Genomic DNA, 23873 nt, shown 5'->3' with positions numbered 1-23873 from the left:
CGCATGCAATAGGCCGAAACAGTCGCCTGTAACGGGAACGCACAGAGCAGTCTTGTAAGCTGTATGTACTCTTACACTCAAGAGGGCTGGCCAACTAGTGAGCTTCCAGTAACTCCCAAAATTATTTCGTCGTTGAGGCTGCCAGCCGAATAGGGCTGAAGTACAGGACAACTGGCATTTAACTCAAACATTGGCATCCACACTGGTCATCAACTTCTCCTTCTAATGAAACTCGTGTTCTGAATACTGCCTCCTGGTACGACTTCACACACCATTGATGTTTATAATGTCTGTGTTTATGCAGTCTGTATCTTCATATTACGATGTCCTTCAGACATGGGCAAATGTCTGAAAGAATAGACACTGTTCTGATAAATACAGTTGTGTTAAATATTACAAAATTGACACGCATTTTGCGAATCTCGATCGTCGTCAGCTGTTTATGACAGATGAAAATTTGTAACGGACCAGGACTCGAAATCGGTTTCCGGCCTGTTTCGACTCCCAGTCGGGCACAAATTTTCATCTATCACAAACGTTTGAGATCAATTGGGGTTCGAAAAATGTGAATCAATTTCGCAATACTTGGTGCACTATTTTCTGTTTCAATGGGAGTCTGGGCACGCGGCTTTCGAGGCCTGCGAAAGAATCATATGTAGGGTCCAAGAACGTCGGCACATCCGCAAGCGTTTCTCACCATATGTTTGTTCACCAAATACGTTAAGCTGATTAACATCGGCAATAGTCACAGCTTCGTGAGGCGTAGTTTCCATGTAGATGCTGTAAAGAGGAACGGTAAATGTAGACGTCTATGACTGTATATTTAATTTATTATGTTATGTATTTAGCCACTTTTCTGTGTGATTGGCATTAAGGTACTGATAAGCGGGTGCTGTAGTCGGTAAGTAGAGAGAGGAAATCCTGAATGATGAGCTAGTGCTTGGCCCTATTGGCTTAGGAATGTCTTCATTGCAGACGTTTCTTCAGTTCGTTGCACTAATAATTGTATGACAACGTGTACCAACGGATTCTCGAACGTCGTCTTTATGATAAATGGAGTAAAAAAAAAAAAAAAAAAACTTGCAGTCTGTGTATGGCGTGGAAAGCTTCACTATTTTACCCACGTCTATGATACGTTCCTTGAGTTTAATCTGTTACACAGTATCTAAATGTCATAAAGACGGACCCGACAGCATATAATGAGCACGTTATGGATGTACGACTTTCACCTTATCAATTACATAATGACTGTGGGCTTTGTTGCGCACGAAAGTTTCTTCCTGGTAGACCTAATGACTGTATTGAAACTAAATCTTAAATTATATTTATCATTTAAACATTGACCTACAGAATTTTCCCTGACAAGGACAACTCAGTCTGAACCTATTCATTTATTACTCACATTATACAAGCCCAACGCAATCTGACTGCTATACAGTGACAACATGACTTCCAATAATTAATACAAAAGAATGGCCCTGAATTGCAAGAAATCCTAGCAATAATAAAAATCCAGAAAATATGAAATCAAAGAAATATGAAACTACCTCCAGCTCTGTTAATTTGCCTAAACGCATTTCAATCACAAGTCCCGATCGTGGAAACCCCATATTTTTTTTATAAGTCACTTACATCACAGAAAATCTTCTTAACACGAACTATAGCAATTACAGGAAGCAGCAGTTACAGCCAGATACGTAAAAACATTCTAACTACTATAGATTCATACTACTAGGAGGCATGTGGTTTGAAAAAGAAAGATTTTGTTGGCGAGCAGACAATGCATTTAGAAAATTTTACCTTATTCATGTAAAATCCACTTCCAAAAAATATATAGTTGTCAATAATTCCACTGCCCAAACATTACCAATCAAACATACGTCATCATACATCTCCTTGCTTCTCACTTTACAATGCATATCCTACCAACACAGAGACTCCACTAAGAAAGGAAGAAAAAAAAGCATGTCCATACACTTCTCTATCTACTCGCTAACAGCTAGTCCGTCCAACCAGAGAATCTCTTGCCGAGGACGTAGAGCGCTGTCAGCGATATTAACACAGTCTGCAGCGCTGCCAACATACAAACAGGCTACTTACAATATTAAGCTAATGACACAGCGCAGTGGTGGAACACACAACTTAATTCAATAAATAAACTGTCGATTGTAGGGTAAAGCGTTACTTGTTCTACATCTCGATGAAATGTACCTGGAAACAAAAACGTGCAACGCTACGACAAGTTATCAATTTAAATATTTAAACGTACTTTTGCAAATAAATCTAGCGTGCAAAACGAGTACCATTTTACAGAAACATTACGTTCATGGTCTCTTACCCACGGCTCTTCCGCACGCTTCGAAAGCCGAATTTCTGGTTCGCGACTCCTCGTGTTAGTATTACTTGCAGTGTACCGAACATTATCGGAAAAGGTCTAAAACTTCTACAAGTCTGCCACGCTCGAAACAACATTCAGAATGACATGTTAATCCGTCTTTAGTCCACCTTATGCTGGAAAAGGAAAACATCAGCTGTCAGCTACAGACAAAAACTAACATCCGTCTCGTGAAACAGCTGGTGCCTTGCTTAGTGGTATCATCTCCTCGTAAAGCGCACTTACCTATCGTGCCAAGCTCAAATGACGTTAACTGCCGAATACAGGTCAGATTATAAGTCGTCAAAACACTTTTCCCTACTGGCTCGGAAACGGTTTGCCATAGTGATAAACCTGGCACTGCCTTAATTTTTCTGGAAACCAGAGATAACGAAAATAAAGAAGGAACCTTACGATTTAACGACTCCTCGACGATGAGGTCAATTGAGAAGGAGACAAGCTCGGATGATGGAAGCATGGGGAATGAAATCGGCCGTGTCCTTTTCAATGGAACCATCCCGGCGTCTGCCATAAGGGATTCAGGGAAAGGACGGAGAACCTCAAGCTGGATGGCCCGACGAATCTTGGAACCACCGTCATCGCAGTATTACTAGTGTCTCACTTATCCACATAGATATATCGAGGTAATGAGAGCAATTTCAGACGAGAAAATTTGCATCGTAAATAGGAGATTACGAAATTGAAAACAGCTTTTCCTGTCTGCAAAGTTTATGGTACCTTCGGACTAATCGATCCTGAAACAAAATATTGTTGGGGGCACAACAAACAGGGCTAGCACGAATGTTGAACATCTACAAGAAAAAGGGCAGTAATAATAGTCACAGGGTTCTCTGACTCATGGTTGAGCATTACGGAAGCACTGTCAAATCTAACCTTTCAGGTAGGCATTAACTATCCCGCACAAGCTAACTTACAAAGGTTCAAGAACAAGAATTAAGTAAGTAATCTAGGACATACTACAGCCGTCTATATATCGCTCCCGTAGGCATCGTGAACAAAAGATTAGAACAATTTCAGCGCGCACAGAGCAGTTACTCTTCCCACGGTTCGCACGCGAATGGAACAGGAAAAACTCCAATATCCGGTGCGGAGAGCTCCGTTTCCAGGTACGGACGTAAGAAAATACGACTGGGAAACCGCGAGATACCAGGAGAAATCCGTTATGACTGCCAGAATGAAGAATGTGACATCAATCCGATTACTGGCGCGCCAGTGATAAGCGTGAGTCAGTTTTGACAGACGATCTGTGTGGAGCAGAGCGATTGCGGGGAACCTGTTGCTCCATTCATAAAAAATGCGGCACGTAGCTGCTGGCTGCTGGCTAGGGAGTCGTTGACACGGCGAAGCAGCAGGCCAGCGCCCCCTGCAGCTACTCGCCTAGCTGCCTTCCCTTGCGGCCACTGTCTCACTCAGTTTTCGAGCTGTTAGCAGTCTTATGCAAGAACTAAGGCGAGTGCAATGCAGTCAGCTTCTGTCTGCGGAAAATACGCGTGGAAACGTATTACAGGTGCGAACGTACTCTTGCGACGTTAGAGATTCGTTGGTATTGCACATAGGTTTAACGACAGTTTGACTTGTGTTTGTACTAGATGGTTTAACAACGATGTTGTAAACAGGATTAAGCAAGTTAGTGGTCAGTAACGCATGACGAATTATGTGATGCCGTAATGCAACACGTTCGGCGTATCTCAAGGACATGTGTTAGTGCAGCTGCTGTTGATGATGTTTATAAATGACGTAGGGGGTAATGACTATAGCTGTACGAGACTGTTTGGAGACGACGTAGCTTTTTTCCGTTGGAAGCCTATTATAAAACGCGGGCTGACGTGCAGATAACATTTGACTATGAGATCGGCGACCAGTCATTGCAATCAGTCACAGCTTTCAAATATCTAGAAATATTTATCTGGCGTGATTTAAGGTAGAACGACCACATAAATCTAGCAGTAAGGCATGCCCATATCACACTCCAGAATCCTAACAAAGTGTAATTGACGCCTGGGAGAAATTGATTACAAACAGTTGCACAAATTCCTGAAATTGTTCGTCGATCTGGGATCATTACCAAATTGTGTTCACTGGGTTGATAGAAAACATTCAAAGAAGAGCTACACGATCTGTCATGGATTAATTAAGCGTTTGTGTGTCACAGTAATTCTCGACGTAGTTGGGGGTGGGAAGGGGCGGGAAAGGGAGAGGAAGAACAGAGGGGAAAGGGTGACAATGGATGTTAGTTTCACCCCGAATGACGAAATAAAAAATGGTTCAAATGGCTCTGAGCACTGTGGGACTTAACAGCTGTGGTCATCAGTCCCCTAGAACTTAGAACTACTTAAACCTAACTAACCTAAGGACATCACACACATCCATGCCCGAGGCAGGATTCGAACCTGCGACCGTAGCAGTCGCGCGGTTCCGGACTGCGCGCCTAGAACCGCGAGACCACCGCGGCCGCCAATGACGAAATAGCCTTGAGGTTTAACGACAAATGGTTCTAAGTACACTTACTATTCGTCAGTATCAATTACATATTCTGCAATAGGACCTCTTCCCGTTCCATTCACTTACGGAGCACGGGAAGAATGATTGTTTAAATGCTTCTGTGCGTACCGTAATTAATCTAATCGTCTCCTCACAATCCCTATAGGAGCGATATGTAGGGGGTTGTAGTATATACGTGGAGTCATCATTTAAGATCGGTTCTTGAACTTTCAAAAGTAGACTTTATTAGGATAGTTCACGCCTATCCTCGTGTCTGCCAGTTCAGTCTCTTCAGCATCTCTATGAAACTTTCTCATGTATCAAACAGAACTGTGACCATTCGTGCTGCCCTTCTCTGTATACGTTACATATTCCCTGCTAGTCCTATTTGGAGAGGATCCCACACACTTGAACAATATTCTAGAACCGGTCGCACTAGTAATTTGTAAGCAATCTCCTTTGTAGACTGACAGCATTTCCATAGTGTTCTACGAATAAACCGAAGTCTGCTACCTGCTTCACCCACGACTGAACCTATGTGATGGTTCTCTTTCATGTTCCTACTAAGTGTTACACCTACATCTACGTGATTACTCTGCTATTCACAATAAAGTGCCTGGCAGAGGGTTCAATGAACCACCTTCAAGCTGTCTCTCCGCTCTCGAACGGCACGCGGAAAAAACGAGCACTTAAATTTTTCTGTGCGAGACCTGATTTCTCTTATTTTATCGTGATAATCGTTTTTCCCCTTGTAGGTGCCAACAGAATGTTTTCGCAATCGGAGTAGAAAACTGGTGATTGAAATTTCATGAGAAGATCCCGTCGCAACGAAAAACGCCTTTGTTTTAATCATTGCCACTCCAATTCACGTATCATGTCTGTCACACTATCTCCCCTATTTCGCGATAATACAAAACGAGCTTCCATTCTTTCTACTTTTTCAATGTCATCCGTCAATCCCACCTGATGCGGATCCCACACCGCACAGCAATACTCCAGAATGCTTTTTTCGTTGCTTCTGCAAACAACGATCTGACCCGTTTTGTGTACCATGGGGGATCAGTACCATCACTTATTAATTTATGTGGTATATATCTCTCAATTGCTGTTGATGCTATCTCTTTGAAAACATTCCACAACTTTTCTACACCTACATGATTAGATCGGAATGAGTGAAGATCGCCTCTTAAAAAGGCGTTGAGAGCATTTTATCAGCTTTTTTAAATAGATATACTTCGCGTTTCTTTTTGATGGTTGTAGGTGTTACGGTATTCAGCCTAGCAGCAACTGCCTTGTGGTCGCTAATCCCTGTATTCGTCACAACACTCACTATTTGTCCAGGATTATTTGTTGCTAAAAGGTCAAGTATGCTTTCGCAACCATTTACGCTTCGAGTGGGCTCATGAATTAATTGTTCAAAATAATTTTCTGAGAAAGCATTCAATACAATTTCCGATGATGTTTTATGCCTGCCGCCGGCTTTAGACGTATAGTTTTGCCATCATATCGAGGGTAGATTGAAGTCACCACCGACTATAATTGTATGAGAAGGGTACTTATTTGAAATGAGACTCAAGTAGTCTTTGAACTGTTCAGTAACTATGTCTTCTGAGTCGGGGAGTCGGTAAAACGATCCAATTAATAGTTTAGTGCGATTGTCATGTATAAACTCTATCCATACTATTTCACAGGAACTATCTACTTCAATTTCGCTACAAGGCAAACTACCTCTGACAGCAATAAATACTCCACCACCAACTGTATTTAATCTATCATTTCTGAACACAGGTAGATCATTTGAAAAAATTTCGGCTGAACTTATTTCGGGCTTTAGCCAGCTCTCTGTACCTACAACTATTTCAGCTTCAGTGGTTTCTATTAGGGTTTGGAGCTCTGGTTCTTTCCCAACACAACTACGACAATTTGCAACTACAATACCAATCGTTTCTACAACTACCTTACTGTGTTTTACCTGCCCACTTTTAGACGGACGCCCCTTCTGTGGTTCCCTGAGACCATCTAACCTAAAAAACAGCCCAGTCCCTTCCACACAGCCCCCGCTACACTTGTAGCTGCCTCCCGTGTGTAGTGGACTCCTGACCTATTAAGCGGAACCGGGAAACCCGCCACCCGATGGCGCAAGTCAAGGAATCTGCAGCCTACACGGTCACAGAACAGCCTGAGCCTCTGATCCAGACCCTGCACTCGGCGCTGCACCAAAGGATCACAGTCGGTTCTATCGACGATGCTGCAGATGGTGAGCTCAGCCTTAATCTCGGAAGCAAGACGGGCAGTCTTTACCATTTCCGTAGCCGCCCGAAACCAGACTGAATCTACTCCGATCCAAAGCGACACACGTCATTGGTACCGACATGAGCCACCACCTGCAGTTGGGTGCACCCTTTACTCTTCATGGCATCCGAAGCACCCTTTCCACATCCCGAATGACTCCCGCCGGAATGCACAAGGAATGCCCACCGAGGTATTTGTATGAGTTTACCGCTCCAGCTGTGACTCGCTGATGTTATATTCATAAGATACTGTGTTTGAAGTGCACAGTTCTACATTTCTAAACATTTAAAACCAGTTGGGAATATTTGCACCACTTTGAAATCTTATCAATATCTGACTGGTTATTTGTGCAGCTTTGTTCAGGCTGTAATTCATTGTAGATAACTACATTATCTGCGAAATGTCTGAGGTTACTATTAATATGGTCCGATTGTCATTAATATACAAAATGAACAACAAGGGACCCAACACTCTTCCCTGGGCTACACCCAAGATCGCATGCTGCGACTTCCCTACCAAGAAATCTTCAGTCCAGTAACAAATTTCGCCTGATGCCCCATACGATCGTACTTTTGATAAGCGTATGTGCGTTACGAATAAAATGATTTTCGGAAATCGAGAAATACTCCATGTGCCTAATTGCCACGATCAATGACTTCGACGATATCATGTGGCAGAAGTGTGAGGTGAGTTTCACGTAATCTGTGTTTTCGAAATCTACACTAGTTGGAACGGAGGAGATCGTTCTATTCGAGACACCTCATAATATTTGAGCGCAGAATATGTTCTAAGATTCTCTAACAAATGGATATCAAGGATATTGGAGTGTATTTTTGTGGATGACTTCTGCTATCCCTCTTTTAGACAGGTGCGACCTGTGCTACCTCCAGCTACTGTTTTTTATTCGAGGTATCTACGATAGAGTAGGTTAACACAGGTACAAATAGGGATTCCACCGGGCCTTGACTATTTTTCAACGCCACTGTCACTAATATTTATTGCCTTCAACTTTTCAGTAGTACGAGAATTATAGTGGAGCAACACTCATAGGTTTTCCTTTGTGAAGGAACATTTGACAACAGAGTTAAGCGTTTCTGGTTTTGGTTGTCTACTTTCAGTTTCAGTTCTTGTCTTGTGTATGAGTGACTAAATGCCACATTTTGTGCCTCTAACAGGGTTTACATACGACCAGAATTTCTTTGGGTTTTGTGAAAGATGTTTCGACAATATTCTGCTAGTGACAGCAGGATTCACGCATTGTTCACTTGACGGCCAGACGCGATTCATTCAGCATCTCTCTATCTATAGCCCTGTGGTCTGTTTTATACCTATTATGAAATAGCCTCTGTTTCTTTAGAAGTTTATTTGCCGTGATTGTATGGCATGGAGGATCTCTCCGATCATGAACTGTTCTTCTTCTCTTGTCTTTATTGTGTGTAGACGGACATCTTGCGAGTGCTGGCAAATGTAAGCATATTTGTATGAGTTAAGCATATAATATATTCATTTAATATTATTGTGCACTTTTAATTTGTAAGAGGTGATCCCGATTTCATGTCCGCCTTCCTTGAATTAACCTGCATTCAAGTAATTTACAGTTCAACAATCGCAGCGGCCGATGCAGCCAACGACGCCATTACGTGGCGATATTAACTTATGAGAAATTAGCGGAAGCGAAATACTCGCCCGCTATTAACATAATATTAATTTTTCTCCACAGCCGCCCGACGTTGCAGAAAATACGTAGCTTTAAGATTCTTATTTTCAGTACCATAGCCGAGAGCCAGAGCCAGGACTCCAACTACAATACAATGGTTAACGGAGGTAAGAAAAAATACTCTCGCGCGTGTGTGGGCCGCAATTGTAATTAATAACTAAAGATTTCTTGCTTTAAAGTGAACTGACTACCCGAGGAAATTGATATGAAAAGTTTATTCCAATGTTCAACTTGTATGCTCATGTTTTAAGATTCAGCGAGTCTAACATTCACTAACGTAACAAATAATTTGAGATTAATATTGTTAAAAAGGAGAACTTTCCAAAAGCATTTAACCGTAAATCAAAATTGAATGAAATATCATTTTTATTAAGGCCCACCACGTAAGTCGGCAACAATCAAAAAATCAAAATAACAATAATAATATATTAAATTACGACGGCCGACGGACGCAAGATTAGCGAATGCATGGTTAACTATTCTCTTAAACTAGAGCAATAGTTTCTCTCCATGCTTCTGTCTTCAGCTAGAAGTTTCGAGTTCCTCACAGAGATAGGACACTACTGCTTCTTTTTCTAGTTTGCTGAACATATAAGTCTTTCGGCTTGTTTTAGTTTCCCTTCGTTCTTAGGTATTCACTTTTGCTATAACTGCCTCATGGTCTCTGGTACCTGTTTCGACGTGGACTTCCTCAAATAGGTCAGGTCTGTTTGTTGGCATTAGATCTTATATATTTCCGTCATAAGTGGGGTTCCGAGCTATTTGTTCTAGGTAGTTTTCAGAGAAGGCATTTATTAATGTTTTGCAGGATGTCTTCTCGCTCTCAACGTTAGCAAAATTGTAATTATCCTTATTGATTTTTGGATAATTAAAGTCTCCTCCATGATTACAATACAGTGATTAGAGAACTTATGTACAAGCGAACAGAGGTTTTCTCTAAAGTTTTCGGTTAGTGTGGAGGTCGGTAGAAGCACCCTGTTATAATTTTATGCTCATACCTGGTGCTGAATCTTGCACAAAAAATCGCCCACGCAATTTCAGTTTCTGTCGCTATGGATTTGAGTTTCTTGTCTACTGCGAGAAATACAGCACTTCCGTTTTCCATTCCCTATCCTCTCGGGATACGATTAAATTTTCCCCAAAATCTCTCTACTGTCAACTTCAGGTTTTAACCTGCTTTCTGTGCCTAGTACTATGCGAGCTTCAGTGATATTTAGGAGGACTTCAAACTATGGCACTTTGTGTGATTGCTTCGGCAGTTAACTACTACTATTTTAACACTCTCAGCTGATGGCTGCGGCAGCCCTTTCTTTGGATCTTACACTAATACACGCTGATACTTCTGGATTTTCTACAGCTAATGTTATTTTGATTGGACTCCCATGCCCCTCGCTGGGTCAAGTCTTGGGAGATGTTACAAGGCCTCACGTAGAACCTTATTCACCATCAGAAGCGTGTCGTGAAACATAACGCTTCCTGCAACATAGTCTCATGTTATGGCAATGAAGATAAACTCAGAGAAATTTGAGATAAGAAAGGGTTACCGGCAATCCTTCTGCTGGCGTATCGCCCGAAAATTGCAATAGGAAAAGGGGAAGTGCAGTATTACGGCAACACACCGTACGAAGCTGAGGTGTACAGATGTAGGTGAAGAAATATACAAGACAAGGGACTGTTAGACTGAACGATGCGAAAAGAAATTAAAAAGCGAACGAGGTAGAGCAGTGATTACAGGCTTCGTGGATAGGCCCTATGTCTCCATCTATCGTAAATTACGTCAGAGGAATCCTAGAACGATTCATTGAGTAAATTCGCAGCCGACTTACTACCCTATTGCAGTCCTAATCAGCTAGTGCTCTGTCACCAAGGACCTCGACATCCATGGAACGTGAAACTGTAAACTTACTTCCCATTTTCTGAACACAATAATGAAAAGAGCTCCACGGTATTCCCATTAACGTATCACTGAAGAAGCTTTGCCTCTTAAAAATATGTCTTACTCGGAGAGGAAATTGGAGATCACGACCACATCTCTTTGCTAATTCTGTAAGTGTTATAATAGTGGATCTTCAACACTAGAATATGTTAATAAAATTTTCTTGAAAGTTACCTACTGGTTATCTGCAAGTAGACGGTCACTGAATTTAGACCGAACCCAAAACGTGCAACCCTGTAGTGCCCAAGGCCTCACCGCACTGCTATAAATAATGCATAAAGCAAAATCAACGAATGAAACTATATATGCACTAGAAGGCATTCTATAGATCTCCTGAAAATCTACGTCCTGCAAATTTTGCAAAAAAAGCTTTAGAGATTAGAGAAAAGTTGGATCACTTTTTCTAATTTCACTCACCGGTTTCCTATAACCTAACATTCTATGAAATCTTTCTTTAAGTAAGAAAGTGTTGGTTTCACGGAAGCATGTAGTGAGGATAATGTGTGATGTCCACTCTAGAACCTCATTTCCTGCCTTATAGAATTTGCGGTCAACAATCAATGACATTTCGAAAATAATAATAATATTTATAAATAGAACGGACGGGGATTCTACTATCCGTAACGTAGCCTTAGTTTTCCACAGAAAGGGGTGAGGTACTGAGCCCTAAAATTATAACCACTTAACCAGTGACGTGAAAAATCTAATAAACAATAAAATTTACCTCAAACTCGAACTGAAATCATTTCTGCTTAGCATCTCCCTCTGCTCCATGGAAGAATTTCTGTGTGTGTAATGATATGATGTGAGTGAGAAAGAGAGAGAGAGAGAGAGAGAGAGAGAGAGAGGAGAGGAGGGGGGGGGGCGGGAGATTAGCGATTGAGTTAAATGTAAATCACAGTATAGGAAATACTAAAGAAAAGACAATACATGGTCAGCATGTTTTCATATTTTTCAGTGAGAGAGCACAATACATTTGGAAACTAAGTGACAAAGTTCACGTCATAGCGAGAGATCACAGATCCGTGGAACATGCCGATCCATTCAAGGCAACAACTTTGAAGTGGAACACGTCCGATGTCTATGCAAATGAACTGTCGGCGCTGTCTTGGTGTGAGTTCATTCCTTTCTCAGGCAGTGCGGAGTATTTAAGGAGCAACGACGTTGTGCTGTCGAACTGTAACAATGGTGCTTTTCTTCTCTATACTTTCACATGGTGGCAACACCGTTCAGTGTTACTTACTTTTGTGTGTCGGTGACCCTGTGCTCATTCGATGCTTCTGTGCTGCAGTATCACCTACGTACGGCGTATCACATATATGCATATATTTTTTTACTAATGAAATGGTTTTCAATTTTTGATGGTCTAGGTGCGAATACTTGGATTGGAGGACAATTTCTGTGTTAAAATGAGGTTATAGCGTGAATGTTTATGTAGCATTTTGCTAGTTTGTATTTCATAGAATATTTGAGGATTACACTTGGGGAACATTACTCTCGTGGTCATCGTAGGTCCATACGTATCAACAGCTAGAAATCTCAGAAGGTAAAAATTCTTACTATACCGGTAGCTGAAAGACAGACATTTTGTACAACTTCCGAAATTTCATGTAGTAAATGAAGTTTGTATACAGATGGCATAAATATAATTGATCAGAAGATAAAAATGCACAGACGTCGTCAAATACCTGTGACGAAATTCTAGATGCTAAAAATTGGGATAACATTCAATTAAATGTCGACAAAATATGTCCCTGTTGCAAAGACTGGCAACTAGTTATTAATGTAGAGAAATGCAAAAGTTGTGCACTTCCCGTGGTATCTTTTCACTGAACGATAAACGTGCCACAGTTAGAGTTGGTAGTAAAAGTGTGTAGCGGTGTGAAGTGGAAGTACCATACAGACTAAGCAAATGTAGCGAAAGAGAATGGCAAGAAACGATTCATTGGTTGGATGTTGGGAAAATAAAATGTTTCAGCATAGAAAGGCTACACACAAACCACATTTATGATCCACAGTTGAATACTACTGAAGTGTATGGGATCCATATCAGGTCGGGCTAACAATGAAAACCGCGAATACTCGTTGACCCCTTAGAGACTGTACAGCTAAACTTTTTAAATAGCACAGATACGTACAAGCAGTCACTTTTCTCACGTTCCATCGGCTAATAGAACGGGAAAAGACCTTAATATGTGGCTGAATAGAACGCTGGCTGTGCCACGCAATTTACAGAGATTCACAGAATATGGATATAGAACCATTTCAAGCAGTCCGATTTGAATCATAATTAATTTCTGTTTGTTAAGTCACTTAATGAGGATATGGCCAATTATGTCTTTGCAGCAGCTGATAAAAAAAATCAGTATCTACAGAGAACGAATTCATGATCTGTAAGTGCTTCCAACTTACGCGACCTAAGATTTTCGTTAAAAAAATCCGAACTGAACCTTTGGTTAGGATAATCTAATGAGAGTCGTAGAGTGGAAGTCACAGATTTAAGTAAATTATCGTCGCATATAATAATGAAGGATAACTGTGTTTCTAGGATGGTCTAATTTATCAAAATATTACATTAGACACAATAGTGTGAAGGTACGTACTCGTGTGTAACTGGTTGATTACAGATCTGCAAGTTGCACAGACGTTACGTATTTATAAGTGGCAGTCACATGAAAACGAGACAGATGGAAAAAAGTAAATAAACTATTTAGTATGTCAAAAGAGATCGCCATTACTGTTAAATACATTTATCACACTGTGAGACAAGACGGACTGTGACGTCACTGAAAAATGTTTTCGATTGCCTAGGAACCATGACCATAGGGAAGATGTGTGAAGGCTTCTAAGCGGAACTTCTACAGTGTAGCAGAAACAAGCCAACAAAATGCCCGCCCACATTTTGCCAAGGCTGTTTCCACTATGCTGCAGCAGTTTCGATTTGAACCCCTTCCACATCTTTCATACAGTCCCGATCAGTCCTCTCTTCTTATGCGACTTTCATATTTTTGGAGCCCTGAAGAAAGACATTGATGGCCGTCAATTTGCCTCGGCCGAAGCTGTGCACGTCTAGGTACTATCGTGGTTCCGTTCGCAACCGTACACATTCTTCCACATAAGCAGTGACCGTCTAGTCTCACAGTGGGATAAATGTATTAACAGTTACTGCGATGCTTTTGAAATAATAAACAATTTATTGGCTTTCGCCATCCGTCTCGTTTCCATTTGACGGCCTCTTATTAATACATACTCTAAAAAAAATCTATATAGCACGATGCACCACGAAGGGGTTATCCGAATGGAACGGAAATCGGCAGATGTGGTGTACATGCACAAACAAATAATTACAATTTCAGAAAAATTGGATGATTTATTCAGGAGAAAGAGCTTCAAAAACTGTGCAGGTCAGTAACGCGTTGGTCCAAAAATAATGGTTCAAATGGCTCTAAGCACTATGGGACTTAAAAACATCTGAGGTCATCAGTCCCCTAGACTTAGGTTAGTTAGGTTTAAGTAGTTCTGAGGACATCACACACATCCATGCCCGAGGTAGGATTCGAACCTGCGACCTGGAATAGCTCGGCCACAGCGGCTGGCTGCGTTGGTCCATATTTGGCCCTTATACAACCAGTTATTCGGTTCGCATTGACTGAAGGAGTTGTTCGATCTCTTCCTGAGTGATATCGTGCCAAATTCTGTCCAATCGGCACGTTCGAACGTCAAAATTCCAGTATAGTTGGAGGGACCGGTCCACAATGAACCAGACGTTCTCAATTGGGGAGGAATCCGACGACCTTACTGGCCAAGGTAGGATTTGGAATGCACAAAGACAAGCAGTAGAAACTCTCGCCGTGTGCGCGGGTCATAATCTTGCTGAAATGTTAACCGAGGATGGCTTGCCATAAAGGGCAACAAAGCGGGGAGTAGAATGTAATTGAGGTACTGCTGTGGTGTAAGTGTGCCGCGGGTTGCAACCGAAGGGGTCCTAATATGAAAAGAAGTCGCACCCCAGACCTTCACTTCTGGAAGTAGGGTCGTATGGTGGACGCCATTCACGTTGGTATCTCACCACTTTCCAGGGCGTCTGTAGACACGTTTTCGCTGGTGATCGGTACTCGTCACTAATCACAATTCTACTCCAGTCAATGTGATTCCAGACCGAAGAAGTGTCGGCAGACGTCCCTGAGAGCGGTCGTATATCGGCATGACTGTCGTCCACCAAACGGCTGACAGCCAGGAGTGATGGTCTGCGGTCCCACTTCTTTTCATAGCAGGATCACATCTGTAGCACCCTTACTGGACAGCGGTATGTCGACGATATTCTACGCCCCGTTTCGTTACCTCTAATGGAAGCCGTCCAGGGCTTACATTTCAGCGAGATAATTATAAAGGGAACTAGTGAAGTTCGGTGACAGCAGGAACAATATCTCTGGTCAGGTGAATATAGGGTTATAAATACAAAATCAAATAGGGCTAATGCAGGAGTAGGTTTAATAATGAATTAAAAAATAGGAAGGCGGATAAGCTACTATGAACAGCATAGTGAACGCATTATTGTAGCCAAGACATACACGAAGTCATGCCTACCACAGTTTTTATGACAACTAGCTCCACAGATGATGAAGAGATTGAAGAAATGTATGATGAAATAAAAGAAATTTTTCAGATAGTGAAGGGAGACGAAAATTTAATAGTCATGGGGGACTGGAATTCGATAATAGGAAAAGGAATAAAAGAGGAAGCCGCCCGGTAGAATTTTGCACAAAGCATAACTTATTCATAGCTAACACTTAGTTTAAGAATCATGAAAGAAGGCTGTATGCGTGGAAGAGACCTGGAGATACCGGAAGGTTGAAGATTGATTATATAATGGTAAGACAGAGATTTCGAAACCAGGTTTTAAACTAAAAGACATCGGTCGGCTTGGCCACCCCGGCCGGCTTTGCGTATTTTCTAATGTATTCTATCCACCATCCCTTTTATCGTTGCTTCAGTCTTTTCCTATTCCTGAAAGGCAGAAAAAAAATTGTGACCATCCATCCGGTTGGCTACACGACACTCCCATCCCCATTTCTGTTTAGTACTCTCTTTGTTGCGTCATCCACTTCAGTCGTTTCCTAATCGAGTTGTTTGTTTTCCTGCATCTCCTATTAATTCTCAGATGAATCTCCTTATTTCTCCCTGAGAAGTCGTCAATGTTTGGTTGGTTTTCACATGTCTCACTGCCACAAGTCAGGACCGTTAATCGTGCCAATTGTGGATTCCCCTCGTCAGATACACCGAAAACTTAGTTTTGATAATTCTATTTAATTCACCAGACCGTTTTTGCTCTTCTGCTTTCTTCTTCCGCGGGTCAGCAGGTCATTTTCCTTAACTGACGTAAAAAGTTTTATCTGCTGGTGTTAATTTGTACCATTTTTCGATATGCTGGTTATACATTATATTAGACTTATAATTAATTTGTGCGATCTGGTTTCAAAATGTCTCCATTAATGTTTTACATCCGTTGTGAATTTATGCATCTGGTAGAATTTACTTAGGCAGAGGTAGTTAAATCAGTTGTTATATTTAGTTAGCATACCAGACCTTAAAAAGATTTTAAATACAATAAAACAATAATAAACCCCCACAGAGATTCACCTTCTCATTATCTGGCTGTGCGCGTAAAAATCCAGAAGATTCCAAGATCAGTATCAGTTACCTGATTGCTATTCGACTGATTGCTTCTGACTTACAGCCCTTTGTGTCTTGGAGCTGAATTTTCACAGTGATTTAATTCTCCATTGGACGTTGAAGTTTTACAGTAATATAGGCAAGCAGTATGATGCCAGCAGCAAAATGAAGAAATCTTCCACCAGCTGCTTCTACTACTACTATTTTACAGTTTAAAGGTCTGAACACTTTTTGCATCGGCGCTCTGAAGAGTTTTGGTGATATCGATTCTGCCTGCTTGACTGGTCTTTCAATTCTGAATTTCGCACTGGCCTGACAAAACCTAACATATGTTGTAGTATTCTTCAATCTGAACACCGATTTAATGCAACTTCCCTCGTCGGTCTGTCTTCCGCAAGTTTCTTCATCTCTGCGTAGCTATTGCAGACGATAAGAAAACTGACTGAGAAGCCAGACTAGGCGAAGAAATTACGATGTACTTTTGAAATTAAAATCAGCTTTCTGTGAAGTGCTTTAATCTCTAAACGCTTGTCGAGCATTACGTCAGATCACCTTTTTGTGCTTCATCCGTGAACAGTGTTTTGATTTGGCATGCAGCTATCAGTAAACGTTTCTCTTCATCATCACGAACGCCCGATGAGGCGGCCAGTGTATGTAACTGTGTGTAACAGGTAGCTCTAGGGACGGAAAGGCAGCGCGCGTGTGGAGTATTTGTGGCCGCAACCGCTGGAAGCGAGGATCGGAGCTTGGCCGCGGGCATTGCCTCTGCGTCAGGCAGGAACAAGTTTCTCTTTTTGCTGCGACCTTCGCTGGCCTTCACTTCAGCTAAGGGAGGCCCACGTGCCACTGCCAGGAGCTAGCTATTGACGTGGCCTCCGGTGCAATTGGCCCATATGTTGGAACGCCAGGGAAGACGACCCGGAGCAACAAACGGCTGGGGATCGCTGGCGGTGCGCAATCTTCGTTACCAGGAACCAATGTTCCTTGTCTTTTATACGTGAATGAACTAGTCGTTGACGCAGATACTACTACTACTTTGCGTGCACGTTGTTGCTTTGTCAATGTCAACAAAATTCACCAACAGCAGTGTAGCTGAAGATACTATTTTATTTTTTTGTGAAGGCTACCAGTTTCAATATTTCATTATGCCATCTTCAGGCCCCATACTCATCTATTCAAATAACGAATATATCGTATAGAGCTATAAACCTTTGGGTATCGAGAATTCGATCGTTACACTACTGCTTCATTGGAAGACATGATAGCAACTGAGCACACCTGCAGTCCATGAACGTGGTCAGATCTTTGAATTCACGATATCCAGAGGTTTATGGCAGTATACAACATGTTCGTTTGTTTGGATAGATGTGTATGGGGCCTGAAGATGGCATAATGAAAAGTTGAAACTGGTAGCCTTTACAAAAAAATAAAATAAAATCTTAAGTTACACGGCTGTTGGTGAATTTGATTGACATTGACAATTACTTATCCAGTCGATGTCCCCTGTCCATGGTGGGCAACAGAGATTTCTGTTGCTTTGGTCATCAGTGCTAAGGATGGCCGGCCGGGGTGGCCGAGCGGTTCTAGGCGCTACAGTCTGGAACCGCGCGACCGCTACGGTCGCAGGTTCGAATCCTGCCTCGGGCATGGGTGTGTGTGATGTCCTTAGGTTAGTTAGGTTTAAGTAGTTCTAAGTTATAGGGGACTGATGACCTCAGAAGTTAAGTCCCATAGCGCTCAGAGCCATTTGAACCATTTGCTAAGGATGGACTGATGCGATGCAACTGTCCATTGCTGCCACAATTGTCCCCATAAAACGAAGTCAAGCATTCGCCTTCCGTACTAACAACCTGACGTTCTCACTCCATTTCATATTGCTCTGCGACGCTGCGCCTACATATTTAATCGATGAGACTATGCGTCAAGCAGCATCCTACTAATGTTGTATACGAACGTTACAGGATTGCTTTTCCTACTAATGTGCACTAACTTACAACTTACTTCATTTAGGGCAAGCTGTCATTCATCACACCAAATAGAAAATCTGTCTAAATCATCTTTATCATCCTTCAGTCACTCAACAACGACACATTTACGTGCACCACAGCATCATCATCAAGCAGCCGTAAATTGCTGCTAGCACTGTCAGTCAGATCATTTATGTTTATAGAAAATGACAGTGGTCCTATCACAATTCCCTGGGGCACTCCTGACGATACCCTTTCTCACCGTAGATGACAACGTATTGGATTCTATTACTTAAAAAGTCTTCGAGCCACTCACATATCTGGGAACCTGACCCGCATGCTGGGACCTTCAACAGTCTTTAATGGGGCACCGTTCAAACGCATTCCGGAAATCTAGGAGTATGGAATCTTCCTGTTGCCCTTCATCCAAGATTTGCAGGGTATCGTGTGAGTCAAGGGAAAGCTGAGTTTCACACGAGCAATGCTTTCTACATTCGTGCTGATTTGTGGACAGGAGCTTTTCTAACTCAAGGAAATTTATTATATTCGAACTTACAATATTTTCAAGAATTCTTTAGAAACCTGTTGTTAAGTATCTTTCTCCGTAATTATGCGAGCCCGTTATTTTAACTTTTTTATTACGGGAATCACGAGTGCTTTTTTCCAGTTGCTTGGGAGTTTTCGCTGGGCGAGATATTCACTATAAATGCAAGCTAAGTAAGGACCAATGACACAGAGTACTCTCTGTAAAACCTAATTGCGATCTGGACCTCTCTATGCCAATTTTTATGTCCTCCATGCGGGAGTCTCTGCGACAGTCAAAATGACGGAATGTATGTACGATCCTCCGCCGTGAATGAAATCTTAAACGTGAAATTTAAAACTTCAACATTCCTTTTGCCGTCTTTTATTGCTACCCCAGACTGACCGACAAATGACTGGACAGAAGCCTTCGACCTCCTTACGACCCGAATTTTCTCGGGTTGTCAGGAAGATCTTTCGCTAAGGTATGACGGTGGGAGTTGTGGTAGCTTCTCGCACTGATCTTCGTCTGGACGCAGAATTTCTTCTTACTTTTGCCTATCGACGTTTGGATGTCCTTTTTTTGAATCGAGAGTGCAACAATCTCTGTCTCCTCAGCATTTTGAAAATTTCTTTTTTAAACCAGCGTGAGCGCTTTCCTTCCATAATCCACTTACTCGATACGTACTTTTCCACAAAACAATTTACTGTCAGTTTAAACTTTGTCCATTATTCCTTTATATGCGTCACATTGGTCCTAAATGATGTCCATTCATTGTCAGAGTGGGATGCTAACAACTGCTCATCTGCTTTTTTTAGCATAAATATTCTCCTAGCCTTCTTGACGGATTTATTCAAAATGGTTCATATGGCTCTAGCACTATGGGACTTAACTTCTGAGGTCATCAGTCCGCTAGAACTTAGAACTACTTAAACCTAACTAACCTAAGGACATCACACACGTCCATGTCCGAGGCAGGATTGGAACCTGAGACAGGTAGCGATCGCGCTGTTCCAGACTGCAGCACCTAGAACCGCTCGGCCACTCCTGGCGGCACGGATTTATGTACTCTAATAAGTATTGTCGCTATGATGACAGCTTCATCACTAATTCCCCCTTCTATATCGACCGTGTCGGTAAGGTTAGGTCTGTTTGCAGCTACAAGGTCTGAAATACGTCCATTGCGTGTGGGTTGTTGACTAGTTATTCAAGGTGATTTTCGAAAAACGCATTCAAAAGTGGCCCACAGGATTGTTTGTACCGCCTGCAGTGAATCCATAGTCGTCCCCGACTGTACTCAGAATATTAAAGTCGTCTCTAACTAATACTGCATAATCTGGGTGGATTTTAGAACAGTTACGGCCGAACCAGGTGGCCGGTAAAAACATCCGACAATAAAAGTAAGTTTACCTAGGCCTTGTACTCGTGTCCAGATAACTTCATAGTCAGACTCAATTTCGACTTCGATAGACGCAATATTTTTGTCAATGTCAATGACACTCCCCCTCCTATGGTGTCTAATCTGTCTTCTCGATATACATTCCATGCCTCGCTAAATTTTTCAGTGCCTTCCACTTCAGGTTTCAGCCAGATGTCTTCTCCCCCGCCCCTCTTTCTGCATCCGTGGTAACACCGCTGCCCTTTCCTCGACAGGCAGAACGATGGACCGGAGGATATGTTACAGTTCAACATATCATCGACATCTTTGTCAACAGAGACGATGACATGCTTGCAATTGATAAGTATTTGAAAGAAAGCTATCATACAGGAATATCCCTGACGTGGTTTTGTAAAACAACGGGAAACCTGTATCAGGATGGCTGAACGGAGAGTTTGAACTCAGTTCCTCAGGTGCAATGTGTGTGCCATTATGCCACCTCGCACGATGTCCTGCACTAGAAACTTCTGGGAAACCAATATTGGTTACAGCTACGAACATGGGGCAAAAAGGCTTTTGGTTATATAGCCATTCAAAATATTTGTCATACTACAGCTACGTTGCAGTATATTAAGCAAGTTTTGAACGATGAAACGGAGCCGGTTCCAAGGCAAATAGTGCGAATCAGTCAATTCCTTTACCAAAAGATTTTAGCCGACTGAAATTAATGCTCAGCTAGTAACAGCATTTGTATGTGCACCGTTCGGATTTTACGTGAAAAAGTCATCCTTGTTCCGAGTTTAGGTGCAGAAGCAATCGCTTTAAATATCTCCAGACTGGGGGAAAACTTATGATTCAAGTTTCGTCCGTCGGGATATCGGATCTTGGTCTAAGAAAAGTTTTAACCTTTTGAAAAAAATTTACATCGTTTGGATTTTACAAGCAAAAAAAAAAATGCCTTTCTGGGACGTTTTTGAAGCGCTCCACTTCTGTAATTTAAACTCATACGAATCGGTTCAAACTTTTAACGATGTTAGATAAATGTATAAAGTCCAAACGAAATTTTTTAAATCCAATAACCTTTATCTGTCGTCGAGTTACGATGGTTTAAAATAGAGTTAAGTATGACAAGTAAAATTCTTTCGTACGTGAACTGAAAGCGCGGAAACGGTTTAAAGCGAATCAAATACTTGTTGTAACTGTGGTCTTCTTACCTAAGACTAGTTTGGTGCAGCTCTTCATGCAACTCCATCCTTTGCAAGCCTCATCAGCTCCGTGGAACTACTGCAACCTACATCCTTCTGAATCTATTTATTGTATTCATCTCTTGGTCTTCCTCTACGATTCTTACCCCTCACGCTTCCCTCCAATACTAAATTGCTGATCCCTTGTTGTCTCAGAATGTGTCCTACAAACCGATCCCTTCTTCTAGTCACGGTGTGCCACAAATTCCTTTTCTCTCTGATACTGTGCGGTACCTCCACGTTAGTTATGCGATAAACCCATATAAACTTCAGCATTCCTGCCGCCCGCGGTGGTCGTGCGGTTCTAGGCGCTCCAGTCCGGAGCCGCGCTGCTGCTACGGTCGCAGGTTCGAATCCTGCCTCGGGCATGGGTGTGTGTGATGTCCTTAGGTTATTTAGGTTTAAGTAGTTCTATGTTCTAGGGGACTGATGACCATAGCAGTTGAGTCCCATACTGCTCAGAGCCATTTGAACCATTTTTTCAGCATTCTTCTGCAGCACCACATTTCAAGAACTTCTATTATCTTCTTGTCTAAACTGTTTATCGTCCATGTTACACATCCATGCATGGCTACACTCCATACAAATACATTCAGAAAAGACTCCTGACACTTAAATCTATACTCGACGTTAACAAATGTCTCTTCTTCAAAAACCCTTTTCTGTCCATCGCGTCTACATTTTATATTCCCTCTACTTCGACATTCCTTAGTTATCTTGCTGCCCAAATAGCAATACTCAGCTACTGCTTTAATTGTCTCATTTCCTAATCTAATTCCCTCAGCGTTGCCTCATATAATTCGACTACATTCCATTATCCGCGTTTTGTTTTTGTTGATGTTCATCTTACATCCTCCTTTCAAGACATTGTCCATTCCGTTCAGCTGCTTTTCCAGGTTCTTTGCCGTCTCTGACAGAATTACTGTTAGAGCGGCAAACCTCAAAGTTTTTATTTCTTCTCCCTGCTTCTCCCTGAACTTTAATTCCTACTCCAAATTTTTCTTTTGTTTCCTTTACTGCTTGCTCAATATACAGATTGAATAATACAGGGGATAGGCTAAAACACTGTCTCACACCCTTCTCAACCACTGCTTCCCTTTCGTGCCCCTCGACTCATATAAGTAACATCAGTTTTCTGTACAAATTGTAAATAGCCTTTCTCTCCCTGTATCTTACCCATGCCATCTTTAGAATTTGAAAGAGAGTATTCCAGTCAACATTGTCAAAAGCTTTCTCTAACTTTACAAATTTTATAAACGTAGCTTTACCGTTCCTTAACCTTAACTGATGATGGTCGAAGTAGAGAGGATATAAAATGTAGACTGGCAATGGCAAGGAAAGCGAGTCTGAAGAAGAGAAATTTGTTAACATCGAGTATAGATTTAAGTGTCAGGAAGTCGATTCTGAAAGTATTTGTATGGAGTGTAGCCATGTATGGAAGTGAAACATGGACGATAAATAGTTTAGACAAGAAGAGAATAGAAGCTTTCGAAATGTGGTGCTACAGAAGAATGCTGAAGATTAGATGGGTAGGTCACATAAATAATGAGGAGGTATTGAATAGAATTGGAGAGAAGAGAAATTTGTGGCACAACTTGACTACAAAAAGAGATCGGTTGGTAGGGCATATTCTGAGGCATCAAGGGATCGCCAATTTAGTATTGGAGGGCAGCGTGGAGGGTAAAAATCGTAGAGGGAGACCAAGAGATGAATACACTAAACAGATTCAGAAGGATGTAGGTTGCAGTAGGTACTGGGAGACGAAGAAGCTTGCACAGAATAGAGTAGCATGGAGAGCTGCATCAAACCAGTCTCTGGACTGATAACAACAACAACAACAACAACGACAATAACAACAACCCATCTTCTGTGAGATGTCGTAGAGTCAGTTTTGCCTCGCGTGTTCCTACATTTCTCCGGAATACAAATTGATCTTCCTTGAGGTCGGCTTCTGCCACTTTTCCCACGCCTCTGTAAAGATTCGTGTTAGTATTCTGCAACCGTGATTTATTAAATTGATAGTTCGGTAATTTTCACACCTGTCAACGCCTGCTTTCTTTGGAGCTGGATTTACTATATTCTTCTCGAAGTATTCGGGAATTTCACCTTTCTCATACCTCTTGTTCAGCAGGTGGAAGAGCGTTGTCATGGTTGGCTCTCCCAAGGCTATGAGTATCTCTAACGGAATGTTGTCTGCTTCCGGGGCCTTGTTTCGACTTGGGTCTTTCATTGACTTGTCAATTTCATCACGCAGTATCAATCTCCCT

Source organism: Schistocerca americana, chromosome X (assembly GCF_021461395.2).
Source record: "Schistocerca americana isolate TAMUIC-IGC-003095 chromosome X, iqSchAmer2.1, whole genome shotgun sequence".
Lineage (NCBI taxonomy): Eukaryota > Metazoa > Arthropoda > Insecta > Orthoptera > Acrididae > Schistocerca > Schistocerca americana.
Note: the sequence above shows the minus strand (reverse complement) of the source record.